Source organism: Pinus tabuliformis, chromosome 2_2 (genome assembly GCF_031772625.1).
Source record: "Pinus tabuliformis cultivar Carrire ecotype Pingquan chromosome 2_2, CPIR1, whole genome shotgun sequence".
NCBI classification, from domain to species: Eukaryota; Viridiplantae; Streptophyta; class Pinopsida; order Pinales; family Pinaceae; genus Pinus; species Pinus tabuliformis.
Window position 1 is genome coordinate 76,001,489 of NC_142300.1, and position 16,417 is coordinate 76,017,905.

The window sequence follows — 16,417 nt, forward strand, 5'->3', positions numbered from 1 at the left end:
CATGGAATGGCTGCTCGCGCATGAATGCTGACACCTGCACTCCACTTAGAAAAGTGGCTGAAAAATGAAATGAGAAAATTGAAAATCTGAACACACCATCAGATTTGTGGCATCGAATAGTGCAAAATCGACTATCAAATTTTTGAATTCTGAGAAAATGAAAATCTGGGGCTTAAGGAATCTTTTAGATTCCTCAAAGATTCCCTCCTCCGGGTCCTCTGCAAATCGGCTGCTCAGATCAGGAACTGACTACGCCATTGGGTTTGTGTCGCTGAGAGGTGTAAGATTGACATAAAGTTTGTCCAATTTGGACACTGCAAAAATTTTCACCCTCCTGGAAATTTTGTGCCCTTCATGGTTCCACCTGCATTAAAAAAATTAATTAAAAAATCTGCCTCATTTTCCGTGCCCACTCCTGGTTCCTCCATCTGCTTGGGCGCACTGTGCAAATGATAGTTTATATAATTTCTCCGACGGATTTAACAATGAATTAGTTTTGGCATGTTGGTAAAATTGGCAGTTTGTTGAGGGGTCGGGTGGTCAAACCCCGCCTCTCCCTTTTTAATACGTTATGGTTTTATTTAAAAAAAAAAACTACAAACATTAATGTATTTGGGGGTTGGGTTTGCATTGGGCGGCCCACCCCATACCCTTCGTAACAAAACTGGAATGGCGTTGTTTGCATTTAATGGGGTCGTTTTGTTTGGGGTGAGTGGTATTGTTTTGGACGGCATTGTATGTGGAACCACCATGTGGGTGGGGCTGGCTGACCCGCCGGCCGTGGGTTCAATTCCCACCGGCTCTGGCCTTTTAATGCATATGGTTTATGATGTGGGGTGGTGGGGGTGGTGGCCCACCACCTCCCATATATATATATCTCTCTATATATATATATATATATATATATTGTTTTATATAATATGGGCTGTTTTTTTTTAATTCGAAATCTAGACCGAAGGAGGCATTTTATCGAGGCGAAAATTTCACCCGGAATCTGGCCAGAGTTGGCTGGATTCCATCCGCCGGAAAAATTCTAAATTGTGTCTCCATTACCCTCCCAGTTAGCAAAAGTCAACCAAAACTTTGACTTCCTCTATCTTCCTCATCCGGACTCGGATTGATGAACCATTCACACCACCACCATCACGATGACAAGATCTTTAACATGAACCTCATTCAAGCATAATCCAAACACTTTGATTTTTGACCCTTTCTGAGTCCTCTTGGACTTCTACATGTGTCTGGAGCCACCTAGATCATGCATACAGATGCATTGGGACCTGCTTAGGTATCATCTCTTGGTGGCTCTCGTTATTATGTTACTTTTATTGATCATGCAACCAGAAAAACCTGGATTTATTGTATTTGAAATAAATCTTATGTATTTGATACTTTCAAGAAATGGAAAGCTTTAGTTGAAAATGAGACAGGAAAAATGTTGAAGTGTCTCAGATCAGACAATGGAGGTGAATACTACAACAAAGATTTTGATAGTTACTGTTCAAAGAATGGAATTTGCATAGAGAAGACAGTTCCAAGAACACCACAAGAAAATGGTGTGTTAGAAAGGATGAACAAGACAATCATGGAGCGTGCAAAGTGCATGATATTGCATGCAAGATTGCCTTTACAATTTTGGGCAGATGCTGTAGATACTGTTGTTTATCTAATAAATAAAGGGCCTTCAAGTTTCTTGGATGGTGGTATTTCAAAGGAGGCATAGACAGGTAAAAGGGTAAACTACTCATTTTTAAAGACTTTTGGTTGTGAAGCCTTTGTCCACATTAATAAATAAAATAGAACAAAGCTTGAGGAGAAATAAAAGAAGTGTACCTTTATTGGATATGGTGTTAATGATTTTGGTTATCGCTTTTATGATTACGAAAAACGCAAAATCATTAGAAGCATAGATGTCATATTCAATGAAAAGGTTTTGTATAAGGATCAACTGTAGGAAAAGAAACAGGAAAAATAAAACAGAGAATACACAATGCTTGATGAGATCACAGAAAAAGTGATGGTGCCTGAAAACATAATGATCAACAACCAGAATAACAACAACAAGCACCTCAAACACCGTAAAGTGGTGATAGAAGATCTACCAGGATAAGTAGATCCCCTGAACGATACTCTCCTTCATTATATTATGTATTGTTGACTGATTCTCGTGAACCAGAATGTTATGAAGAAGCATTGTAGGTAGAAACTAGGAAGAAGTGGGAGCAAGCCATGAAAGAAGAGATGGACTCCTTAGCACATAACCAGACTTGGGACTTAGTCAGGTTGCCTACAGGTAAAACAACATTGAAAAATAAATGGGTTTACAAGTTGAAGGAAGAAGATGGAGGTAGAAAAAGGTATAAAGCTAGATTTGTAATGAAGGGGTTTGCACAGAAAAATGGTATAAACTTTGATGAGATATTTTCTCCTATTGTTAAAACGAATTCAATCAGAACTATTTTAAGTCTAGTAGCACCTGAAGATTTGCATCTTGAGCAGTTAGATGTAAAGACAACCTTTCTCCATGGGGATTTGGAGGAAGAGATATATATGTAGCAACCACAAGGATATGAGGTCAAAGGGAAGGAGAAAATAGTGTGTAGGTTGAAGAAGAGCTTGTATGGATTAAAACAGGATCCAAGGCAATGGTATCTAAAATTTGACAGGTTTATGTCTGAACAAGGTTATACTAGATGTCACTCTAATCATTGTGTTTATCTCAAAAGGCAAAATGATGGCAACTATATTATATTGTTATTGTATGTAGATGACATGCTTGTTGCAGGTTCTGACACACAGGAAATAAATGTGCTCATAAAAAAATTAGCAAACTCATTTGCAATGAAGGATTTGGGTGTTGCAAAACAAATCCTTGGTATGAGAATAACTAGAGATAAGAAGAATCGAAAATTAACATTGTCTCAAAGTGAGTACATTGAAAAGGTGTTGAGAATATTTAATATGCAGAATGCAAAACCATTTAGTATACCTTTGGCTATCCATTTCAAACTAAGTAAGGAGGTGTGTGCCAAGACTCAGGAACAAATGGCTTATATGTCTAAAGTTCCATATGCATCAACAGTTGGAAGCTTAATGTATGCAATGGTCTACACAAGGCTTGATATTTCACATGCACTAGGAGTTGTAAATAGGTATATGAACAATCCAAGAAAAGAACATAGGATGGCGGTGAAGTGAATTCTCAGGTACTTGAGAGGTACCACAAATCAAGCATTATGCTTTGGTGGTTCAAACATTGCTCTACAGGGATATGTTGATGCAGATATGGCGGGTGATAGAGATAACATGAGGAGCACCATAGAGTATGTGTTTACTGTAGGTGGAACAACTATTAGTGGGGTTTCAAAACTACAGAGTGTTGTTGCACTCTCAACAATGGAAGAAAAGCATGTTGCTGCTACAAAGGCTAGTAAAGAAATGATTTGGTTACAAAGGTTTCTGGATGAATTGGGTAAGAAGCAAGAGTTGGGTAGGTTATACAATGACAACTGAGTGCCATACATCTTGAAAAGAACTCTGCATTTAATTCCAAGACTAAACATATACAACTCAAGTACCATTTCATACGGCCAGTGTTGGAAGATGGACAATTGAAGATGGAAAAGATACACACTAGCCAGAATCTTGCAGATATGTTAAAAAAATTTGTAACCAGGGAGAAACTAAGATTATGCTCAGTTTCAATTGGTCTTCAAGTATGATGAAGAAGATGAGAAACAACCAAGTCCAAAGTGGAGTCATTCTCCAACAAATGGAGTAGCGGTGGAGTTGTTATAATCAATCTCCAAGTGGGAGATTGTTGGGTGTGGAGCATTATTATCTTCTTTATTCAGAGGTATCGCCGCATTGGACCCCAGTTTGTAAAGTGGCGGCAACACCACCCGTAAAATGTACGCCACTAGGGGGGGCGGCGACAATTATTTGGATCCCTCCCCTGGCAGGGGATCAGAGGCAACACCCCCAAAGCTAAAAATAGATGTAAAATTTCCTTGTAAAATGTTGTAATTTCGTAGTCAAACTGGGTTGTTCATTAGGCAGAGATATGACTACAGAAGTTATGTTTAATTTAGGGTTTTTTGACCTAGAAGGAAACCCCTCACTATATGTGAGGGAATTTTATTACGTCTATGTAGATCTGTATTCGGAGTGAGAAAGAGAGAGGAGATTGTGTGAGAGTGAAGAGGGAATTAAATTGGATCTGCTGTAGGTTGTATCTCTTCATTTTGATGGATAATATAAAAGGAAGGATTGGTTGTTTCTCCATGGATGTAGCCCAAATTGGGTGAACCACATATATCTGTGTCTTTTTTTATGTGTTTTCTGTGTTTATATTTCTGTAATATTTTATGTGTTCCATTTCTCTGTAATATATAATTTTCTAACAGTCCCGAGGTGGCTGTTGGGTTAAACTCTCATGTTGACCAACATGAAGGTTGACTGATTTTCTTGTGGACAGCGTAGCTTGAAATGGATTTCTTGGTGCTTTTTCTTTGTTCTGGGTGACAGTCGATCGAGTCAATGGTGGGGTGATGGTCCGGCTATCAGAGGGGAATCCGGTCATCAGAACTTCAACAAAGTGACTAAGTGTGTGAACAAGCGAAATATGCATACGTGATCTTACAAACACACACTTACATGACTTGACGACGAGACGACTCAAAACATCTAGACACACATGCTCAACATGAATGACCGAAAGTATAAGTGACGAATGTGACACTTGTGATTGATCATTGGTCGACCATGACGATGCTTGCACGATAGTGAATGTGACTCCGTGTGTGAGTGCGACATATGTTTTCATAATGAACACAACAAGTACACATGAAGCGAAGACTTTGAGTATAACCAGAACATGGTCGCAAGCATGACTTTTAAATAAACATGCAAAATCTTGGGTGAGATGATCAAGCAAGGTGGGTACAAAGACTCACACGAGCCCACAGAGTGATCTTAAGTGTGTGCAGTAATCAAGTGAAACTCTTAAGGGAGGCTCCAAAATTGGGTGCAGGCCAAAATTTTGGAGGGTGGTTGTAGCCGCTACAACAGGTATATAAACTGTGTGATAAATATTATAAACCCTAAAATAAACATGGTTAACCATGGTTGAGACAATCCTTGTCACAATGCAATGTTGGACCATGGCTAACCATGTTACACCCTGATTGATTTTCATATCAAGACAATTTTTGTTACAATGCAATGTTGGACCATGGTTGATTTTCATATTGAGACAATCTTAGTCACAATGCGACATTCGATCATGGTTGACCATGGTGGTCTATGATTGACCATGGTTGACCATGATTAATATTATAAACCAACAAAATAATAAACCCAAGGGTTTGTTCTTACAAACCCAAGGGATTATTATTAAAGCTCGAAAGGATTATGAACCCAAGGGAATAATATTAAACCTAACGGAAAATTATTATAAACCAAGGTATATAAACCCTAAGATAAATATTATAAACACTAAAATAAACATCGTTGACAATGTTTGACCATGGTTGATTTTCATATTGAGACAATCCTTGTCAAAATGTAATGTTCGACCATGGTTGACCATGCTTGACCATCATTGATTTTCATATCAACACAATCTTTGTGATAATGTGACGTTCGACCTTAGTTGGCCATGATTGTGTATAAATTTTGAATAATATGACACTTATTCACAGAGATTATCCTGATTATACACTATTTGCGGAATGCATGTATAATACATAACCTCCTCTACGTTGATCATCAATTTTGCGGAATTAAAAACAATGAAACATCAATCGCATGCGCACATTAACATAGTATGTAACCCGGGGAAAGCATACAGCTGAAAACCCCACACTATCTGTATATTATAATGATTGAGAACATGTAACAATACATAGTACAATACTCCTCACAAGTACTAAGTACTATCTCCACCTGTTACACACAAACTAGCTCAGATCTGAATCAATCACAGGTTCAAATCTCCTCCACTGCGCAATCCTGCATGAGAATAGATGAGAATGGTTGATCCAAACTCGTATTTCCCTGGCTTAACCACGCAATCCTCATTGGCAATACTCAATCCATTGATTGTGAAAATCTCATGCACAACCATAGTCACAACTGATAGCAATCTCGACCTCTAACACCTGTCTCCACTTAACTGTCCATGCACTGAGTTAACTGATGTATTCTTTAGTTGCTTTATGAGTTAATAGTTAGTGAATTAATTAAAAATTAATTCACATCACTCATCACTAGTGTATTTGCAGTTAAACAAAATACAACTAGTTCAACCAAGTCAAACTGAACACAACTGCATCAACTCCTCAATCAACTCCACCAAACTCAATCACTTGAGTTCTAACTGAAGTACCTCATGCAATAGCTCAACTGACCCATAAGAAAAGCGTATTTCCTTTTGATAGCTGCATGTGCCACATTTGTAGCTCAAACTGAAGTGCTCCAAGAGGATAAGATAATGTTTATAGTCCAAATATTATTGTGAGCTAATAGTATTCGACTGTTCTATTTTTAGCCAGGCAGTCTAAAAATAGACTCCGCCCATATGTCTAAAAATAGAAGTCCATCTATTTTTACCAACATGACCAATCATCCACAAATAGCATCCTGCAACTCATAGACCATGCTCCATATGTCTAAAAATAGACATAGTCTAAAAATAGACTTTGCGCCAAAAATAGCCTGCGGGCCCACTTAGTGAAGGAGACTCCTTTCCACTAAACTCCATCATCTTGTTGCATCTCAACACTCCCTCTCAACAAGATATGGATTATCAGCAACCCCTATCCTACCTCGGTGGTATTCGAATTTTCTCCTGGTGAGCGCCTTCGTCAAGATATCAGCATCCTGATCCTCCGTTGGAATGTATGAAAGTAACATGATTCTCCGCTGCACACAATATCTGATATGATGGTACCTGATGTCAATGTGCTTAGATCTATCATGAAATACTGGATTAGCCGAGAGTTTAATGCAACTCTGGTTATCACAATAAATCACAGTAGGCTCCAAGTATGAACCGAACAACCCGACCAGGATCTTCCTCATCCATATAGCCTCGCATGGAGCAAAACTTGCTGCCATATACTCGGCCTCTGCCGAACTGAGTGCCACAGATCTCTACTTCATACTGTACCAAGAAACTGTTGTCGACCCGATACTGAAAATCCCTCCAGATGTGCTCTTTCTGTCCGTTGGGCTCCTAGCCCAATCTGCATCTGTGAAGCCACATAGCTTCACCTCATCCTCCTATCTGTACCACAATCCATATCCTGATGTGCCTCTAAGATAACAAAATACATGCTTGCCTGCCTTCCAGAAGAGCTTGGTTGGCTTAACCATAGCTTGTGAAAGCTGGTTAACAGCATAGCATATATCAGGTCATGTATTGACCAGATACATAAGCGACCCCACCAATTGTCGATAAATAGTGGCATCCACTACCTCCGCTGAAGTAGCATCCTCCTTCCTCCAACCTCTAGGAAGAGGAGTATCAACAGGCTTGCAGCCATGCATGTTGAACTTCTCCAGTATCTCCCGAGCATACTTACCCTGAGAAACAAATAGTCCATCACTGCGCTGCCAAATATCCAATCCCAGGAAATAATGAAGGAGGCCCAAGTCCTTCATCTCAAACTCCTTAGCAAGATCCTCCTTACATGAAAGTATCAACAACTCATCACCTGTCAGAATCAAATCATCTACATAAAGTACAATGATAAGCAACTTACCCTCCACCACAATCTGGTATAGGTTAGGATCCGCCTCACTCTTGGAGAATCCAAGTCCGGTGAAATAATTGTCTATCCATGTGTACCAAACACGTGGTTCTTGTTTCAACCCATACAACACTCTCTTGAGCCTGCACACATGCGATCGCTGCTGAAGATCTCGAACCTTCGGGCTGCTCTATGTACACCTCCTCCTCAATGACTCCGTTGAGGAACGCAGTCTTCACATCCATCTGATGAATGTGCCACCCCATCTGCGTTGGGAGAGTAAGAATCGTCTGTATGGAAGAATACCTTGCCACAGGTGCAAAGGTCTCCTCATAATCGATCCCCTCTATTTGTGAAAAGCCTCGGGCAACAAATCTTGCCTTGTAATTCTCCACACTACCGTCAGCTGCCTGCTTCACTTTGTAGATCCATCTCGAACCCACCACTGGTTTCCCTTCCAGTCTTGGGACAATCTCCCATGCATTGTTTTTGACAATCAAATCATACTATTCCACCATGGCATCTACCCATGCGGGATCCTCCACAGCTTCCTCGAAAGAGGATGGCTCAATCATGACACATTTTCTCACAAGAGCCATGTATCCAGTGTACCGATCAGGTGACTGTCTCTGTCTACGTTGAGTTGTAGGTGGTCCTACAACCTTCTCTGCATCTTGAGCCAGTCGCTCAACTTCTGTAATGCGCTTTCGCCCTCTGATGGTTGGCGCTGCATGAGTGTTCTCTTACACTCCATGAACTTCGTCCTGTGGCTGATCCACGTATTGAAGCTCATTCTTAGGAACTAATAGCTCCTCATCTGCATGCAAGTGTGGCTCCCTCTCAAGCAAACACTTCATGGCTTTCTCCTCTTGAAATTTGATATCCCGTCGCACAACAGTCTTGCAAATGTCTGGAAAATACACACGATAGTTATGGGGCGTATCAGTGTACCCCACAAATATCCCAACCTCTGCGGTCAGCTCCAGCTTCTTCCTAGCATCCTTCGTCACATGCATGTAAATGTTAGAACCAAAAATCCTCAAATGAGAAATATCATGCCTCTTACCAGAATAAGCCTCCTCTGGTGTACTCATGCCAAGTATCCTGTGAGGACAACGGTTCTGCACATATACTGTAGTATTGCATGCTTCTACCCACAAGTGAAGGGGTAGGCCTTGATCATGCAACATCGCCCGTGCAGCACCCAAGATCGTTCCGTTCTTCCGCTCATCAACCCCATTCTGCTGTGGGTTATGGGGAGCTATGAGCTCTCTTCGAATCCCTTCTGCGCTGAAGAAATCCTTGAACTCGCCAGAGATGAATTCACCACCATTATCGCTCCTAAGAGCCTTCACCTTCTTCCCCAAATCCTTCTCAACCAATGCTTTGAACTCATAGAACTTTGAGTATGTCTCGCTCTTCTTTTGCATGAAGAAGATCCATCACTCTCGAGAGAAATCATCAACAAATATCACATAGTACCCGTGCTTTGCTGTTGAAGCTACTGAGAAAGGTCCACACACGTTTGTGTGAATTCTCTCAAGGATCGTCGTGGCGCGACTATCCTTCTCGTGAAAGGTGACTTTCACAAATTTTCCCAAAGTACACCCCTTGCACTGATCTAACTGCGCAAGAGTGCCTTTAGGAAGCCTAGTAGTAATCTGCTGCAGTATCTTCAAGGCTCCATGGTGAAGGTGGCCCAATCTCCTGTGCCACAGCTCGCCATCATACCGGCTCACTAATCCTTCTACCTTGCATGCCATTGCTGCGCAGCCATCTACATGCAACTGATAAAGGTTCCTGACTCGAACCCCTATCTTCTAGGTTTCTCCAGTTATCTTACTGCGCAGGAAAGCCTTCCCTCATTGAAAACAACATCATATCCCTTGCCTTCTAACATCGCCACAGAGATAAGATTCTTCTTCAATCCTGGAACATGCATCACTTCCTTCAATACGAAGGGTTTACCAGGCTCCCTCTCAAAGGAAATGGTACCGATACCGGTCGCACTGTATCTACCATCATCGCCCATCTCGATGTGCACTCCAAGATCTTTCTCCTCTAGATCAAAAAACAAATATCGATCTCCTGTCATGTGAAAAGACGCACCATTGTCCAAGAACCATACTGATCCCATCACACTTGATACCAAGCATGCGATCAATGAAAAATCAAGCTCAAACTGCGAGGCTAAGGCCTCTCCCGCTGTAGATCCAGCAACTTGCTTATTTTTCCTCTTCTGCAGACAATTAGTGGCATAATGTCCGTGATGGTGACAGTGAAAGCACTTCACCTTAGACATGTCCTGCTTCTTGCCTTTCAGACCGGAATGAGAAGCTTTCTTGTTCTTCCCCTTCTTTGCTTTGGCAGCTATAGTGACAAACCTAGGGTGCTAGATTAGGCTATATTTATTATCGACCAGGGTAAGTAAACTTCGAGGCATGCGTCTAAAATATATAGACATAAAGGATTCCTAATTAAGTGTTCATTGTGGTAGGTTACAATACTTCTTTACGGAAGGTTAAGATATGTTCCCTATCACCTTGACACTCAGGTCACTCAACTCATCTAACTGTCCTAAAGACACTGTGTATTGCTAGACCAAGGTTTTAATCCCCTTACAAGGATGCTGTGCATAAAAGCTCCGACTAGTGAACACTCAACATTTAACACTCAACGTTCATGAAAGATTAAAGCATACTGAAATCAAAATCACACTAAAATTCAAATGCATGGAAAACAAGGTCTATGAGGGTGCTTTAAAAATATAATGAAGGATCAGATCTCTTACGAGATACAGTTCAATGATCTTAACGATAAATCCTTTAAGCTATCATCATAAACATCATTCATAAGGATTGCTAATTAAATCAACGAAATCATAAGCATAACTCTAATGACTGTGCATGCTATTCAATATTCAAAAGCTGCTAATGAAATGAAAATGACAGTATACCCGTCCACGCAGGGCCCGTCCGCGTTTCAACGGTATACTGGAATGCGCGCAAGCAACTAAGGTATTAACGCATGAACAAGGTTATAATGAAACCGTGACTGTAATCGAGTTCTGGTATTAAGTTCTGAAGATCATACAAAAGCTCTGTTTTTAAAACGATATACAGAGATCAACAACCATGTAACTGTATCTACATCCGTGTTTTTAAAAACAACTAATACACGGTTTACATTTGGATTGAATGTACATTCACTATGCAACTATTTCCGCTTTTACTATGGAATGATTTTTGGGTCATTTCCATTCTAAACCGATTTCCAAAAAGAAACAAAACGAAACCGGTTTGGGGAAACTTATGGCTGTTGCTGCGTTTGTCACCAAAAGGCTGGGGCTTTGACCAGCGTTGACCGCATAACAAGGAGTGTTGGATTCACTGTAGGATCGATGTTTCTCCATGCTTGTACATTCTAGTTTTCGTTCCTATTCCTTGCTTTAGCTTGCCTGTCATGCCACGTGTCAGATGATGAACCATTTACAGGATGTTGTAACTTCCTATAACTTTTTATTAAAAACTCTTAATTTCTAACATAAAAACTCATAAACTAACTTTAATGCAAACTAACAACTATAATATTGTTAACTAATCAATTTCAAGGAAGATAAGGGATCTATGGAGGGAAAAGGTAGACAAATGATGTGTTTCAAGAGGAAAAAGAAGGTCATGGAATGGTACCAACAATAGCCAAAGCGCAATTTTCTTCATCAGGTGCCTTTGATGAAGATCTGTCCCTGGTATTCCGCCTGATCTCCTTCTGCACAAGATCTGATCAAAGTCTCTCCCATCCTGGCAATTTCTCCCGACCATTGATAGAGTCCTGATAGGAATGCCAACTCTTCGGAAGACCAAGGAGAGCCAAGCTCACCAAGTCCTCATCATCGACAGTCACCCCCACACTTCCCAGCTCATCCTTGCATTGAGTGAACTTCGTGAGATACTTGGGCATATTGTCTCGTTTCTCACACTTAATGTTTATGAGTTTATCCTTGAGCGCCAACTTCCTCTGGTCGCTCTTGCTTTGGAATAAATCTGTCAACACTTTCCACATCAAGTATGGAGAAGCCTTTCCATGCAGGCTGGACATAATGTGATCCTTCACGCCCTCCAACAGAATCCTTCGACACTTTGTTGTCTTCTTTTTCCAAGCCTCAACTTGAGCAGTATCAGTAGGCTTTGAGACCTCAGCCTCTATGAAATCCTTCAACCCATTATCATCTAACACTGCCTCCATCCTGTCTTTCCATGCAATATAATTCGAGCTGCCCTCAAGAGCATACTCTAATCACAATCCGTTGAAAGACATTTCAACTTTGACACCAAGAAAACACTGCTGGAAATTCGAATTCCACCAGCTCAAAACTCAACCGCTTCTGATCTAAAATTCGTGAGAACAAAGCATTTCTCATACAGAGATTGACTGTATGGGCTTTTACCGAATATCTCACCTTCCAAAGGAAGGATGAATCCAGAGGCTACCTGGCCCGATTACAGACTCTGCCTGAAGAAATAAAATGTAAACACTTTCTGAATAATAGATCTGATGATCAACTCTGCTCTGATACCATGTAGAAATTTTGAATAATATGACACTTATTCACATATATTATCCTGATTATACACTATTTGCAGAATGCATGCATAATACATAACCTCCTCTACGTTGATCATCAATTTTGCGGAATTAAAAACAATGAAACATCAATCGCATGCGCACATTAACACAGTATGTAACCCGGGGAAAGCATACAGCTGAAAAACCCACACTATCTGTATATTATAATGATTGAGAACATGTAACAATACATAGTACAATACTCCTCACAAGTACTAAGTACTATCTCCACCTGTTACACACAAACTAGATTAGATCTGAATCAATCACAAGTTCAAATCTCCTCCACTGCTTACCTGCCTCCACTGCGCAATCCTGCATGAGAATAGATGAGAATGGCTGATCCAAACTCGTATTTCCCTTGGTTGAACGACGCAATCCTCATTGGCAATACTTAATCCATTGATTATGCAAATATCATGCACAACTATAGTCACAACTGATAGCAATCTCAACCTCTAACACCTGTCTCCATTGAACTGTCCATGCATTGAGTTAACTGATGTATTCTTTAGTTGCTTTATGAGTTAATAATTAGTGAATTAATTAACAATTAATTCACATCACTCATCACTAGTGTATTTGTAGTTAAACTAAATACAACTAGTTCAACCAAGTCAAACTGAACACAACTCCATCAACTCCTCAATCAACTCCACCAAACTCAATCACTTGAGTTCTAACTGAAGTACCTCATGCAATAGCTCAACTGACCCATAAGAAAAGCGTATTTCCTTCTGACAGCTGCACGTGCCACATCTGTAGCTCAAACTGAAGTGCTCCAAGAGGATAAGATAATGTTTATAGTCCAAATAATATTATGAGCTAATAATATTCGACTGTTCGATTTTTAGCCTGACAGTCTAAAAATAGACTCCACCCATATGTCTAAAAATAGAAGTCCATCTATTCTTACCAACATGACCAATCATCCACAAATAGCATCTTGCAACTCATAGACCATGATCCGTATGTCTAAAAATAGACTTTGCGCCAAAAATAGCCTGCGGGCCCACTTAGTGAAGACGACTCCTTTCCACTAAGCTCCATCATCTTGTTGCATTCTCAACAAATTGACCATAGATGGCCATGTTTGATTTTATAAAACATGGTTGACCATGGTTGATCAAGGCTGACCATGATTGACCATGGTTGATGATGATTATCATATTGAGAAAATATTTGTCAATGCGACGTAAATTATAAACCCAAGGTATATAAACCCTAAGATAAACGTTATAAACCCTAAAATAAACATGGTTGAGCATGGTTGATTTCCATATTGAGATAATCTTTGTCACAATGCGATGCTGGACCATGGTTTATAATGATTGATTTTCATATCGAGACAATCTGTTGCAATGTGACATTGCACTACGGTTGACCATGGTTTCTTTTCATATTGAGACAATCATTATCACAATGTGACATTTGACCATGGTTGACCATGGTTGGTTATCATTGACCAGGGTTGACCATGATTGATATTATAAACCCAAAGGAATAATAAACCAAAGGCATTGATATTATAAACCCAAGGGAATAATAAACCAAAGGGATTAACACTAAAACCAAAGGGATTATGAACCCAAGAGAATAATATTAAACCCAAGTGACAAATATTATAAACCAAAAGTATATAAACCTTAAGATAAATATTATAAACACTAAAATAATCATCGCTGACAATGTTTGACCATGGTTGATTTTCATATCAACACAATATTTGTGACAATGTGGCCTTCGACCATAGTTGATCATGATTGACCATGGATGACCATGTTTGATTTTATAAAACATGGTTGACCATGGTTCACCAAGGTTGACCATGATTTACCATGGTTGACGATGATTATCATATTGAGACAATCTTTGTCATAATTCGACGTAAATTATAAACCCAAGGTATATAAACTCTAAAATAAATATTATAAACCCTAAAATAAACATGGTTAACCATAGTTGAGCATGGTTCATTTCCATATTAAGACACGACACTGGACCACTATTGACCATGATTGATTTTCATATCGAGACAATCTATCGCAATGCGATGTTGGACTATAGTTGACCATGATTGATATTGTAGACCCCAAGGAATAATAAACCCCAAGGGATTGTTATTATAAACCCAAGGGAGTAATAAACCTAAGGGATTAATACTAAAACCCCAAGGGATTATGAACCCAAGGGAATATATTAAAACCAAGGAACTAATATTATAAAGTGAAGATATATAAACCGTAATATAAATATTATAAAAACTAAGATAAACATGGTTGACAATGGTTGACCATGGTTGATTTTCATATTTAGAAAATCATTGTCACAATGTGACATTGGACCATGGTTGACCATGCTTAACCATGGTTGATTTTCATAGCAAAACAATTTTTGTGATAATGTGACATTCAACCATGATTGACCATGGTTGACGATGATTATCATATTGAGACAATCTTTGTCATAATGCGATGTTGGAGCATGTTTAAGAAAATGATTAATTTTCATATAGATACAATCTTTGTCACAATGCGACGTTGGACCATGGTTGACCACGATTGATTTTATAAAACATGATTAACCACAATTGAGAATGGTTGAATAATATTAAACCCAAGGGAATAATATTATAAACCCAAGGTATGTAAACCCTAATTTAAATATTATAAACACTAAAATAAACATGGTTCACCATGGTTGATTTTCATATTGAGACAATCCTTTTCACAATGTGACATTGGACCATGGTTAAGACAATTATTGATTATAAACACTAAAATAACCATGGTTGAATGTGGTTGATTTTCATATTGAGGCAATGCTTATCATAATGTGACATTGGACCATGCTTGACCATGATTGATTTTCAAATCGACAAAATCTTTGTCACAATGTGACATTGGACCATGGTTGATTCTCATATTGAGACAATATTTGTCACAATGCAACATTGGACCATGGTTCACCATGATCTATATTATAAACCAAAGAGAATAATAAACCCTAGGGATTAATATTAAAAGCCTAAGGTATATAAACCCTAAGATAAATATTATAAACCTTAAAATAAAATAAACATGGTTGACCATGGTTGACAATGATTGATATTATAAACCCAAGGGAATAATAAACCCTAGGGATAAATACTAAAAACCCAAGGGACAAATATTATAAACCCAAGGTATATAAAGCCTAAGATAAATATTATAAACACTAAAATAAACATCGTTGACAATGGTTGACCATGGTTGATTTTCATATTGAGACAATCCTTGTCACAATGCGACGTTCAACCATGGTTGACCATGTTTAACCATCATTGATTTTCATATCAACACAATCTTTGTGACAATGCGACGTTCGACCATGATTGACCATGATTGATATTATAAACCCAATGAAATAATAAACCCAAGGGATTGATCTTATAAACCCAAGGGAATAATAAACCCAAGGGATTAATATTAAAACCCTAAGGGTTTATGTACCCAAGGGAATAATATTAAACCTAGTGAAAAATATTATAAACCCAAGGTATATAAAGCCTAAGATAAATATTATAAACACTAAAATAAACATCGTTGACAATGGTTAACCATGGTTGATTTTCATATTGAGACAATCCTTGTCAAAATGTGACGTTCGACCATGGTTGACCATGCTCAACCATCATTGATTTTTATATCAACACAATCTTTATGACAATGTGACGTTGGACTCATGCTTATAATTATGATTATTACTACTATTAATAATTAATATTTAATATCATTATTAATTAATAAATATTAATAATAATTCATTAATTCATTTATATTTAATTTATTATTAATTAATTCATTATTAATATTTAATTAATTCATCATTAATTAATAAATAATAATAATAAATAAATATTTATTATTATTTATTAATATTGTTTTATTAATATAAATATTGTTAATTAAATAAATAATTATAAATATAAATAATGTTAATTAAATTTAATAAAATAATTATTTATAAATATTCATAATAATTAATTCATTCACTAT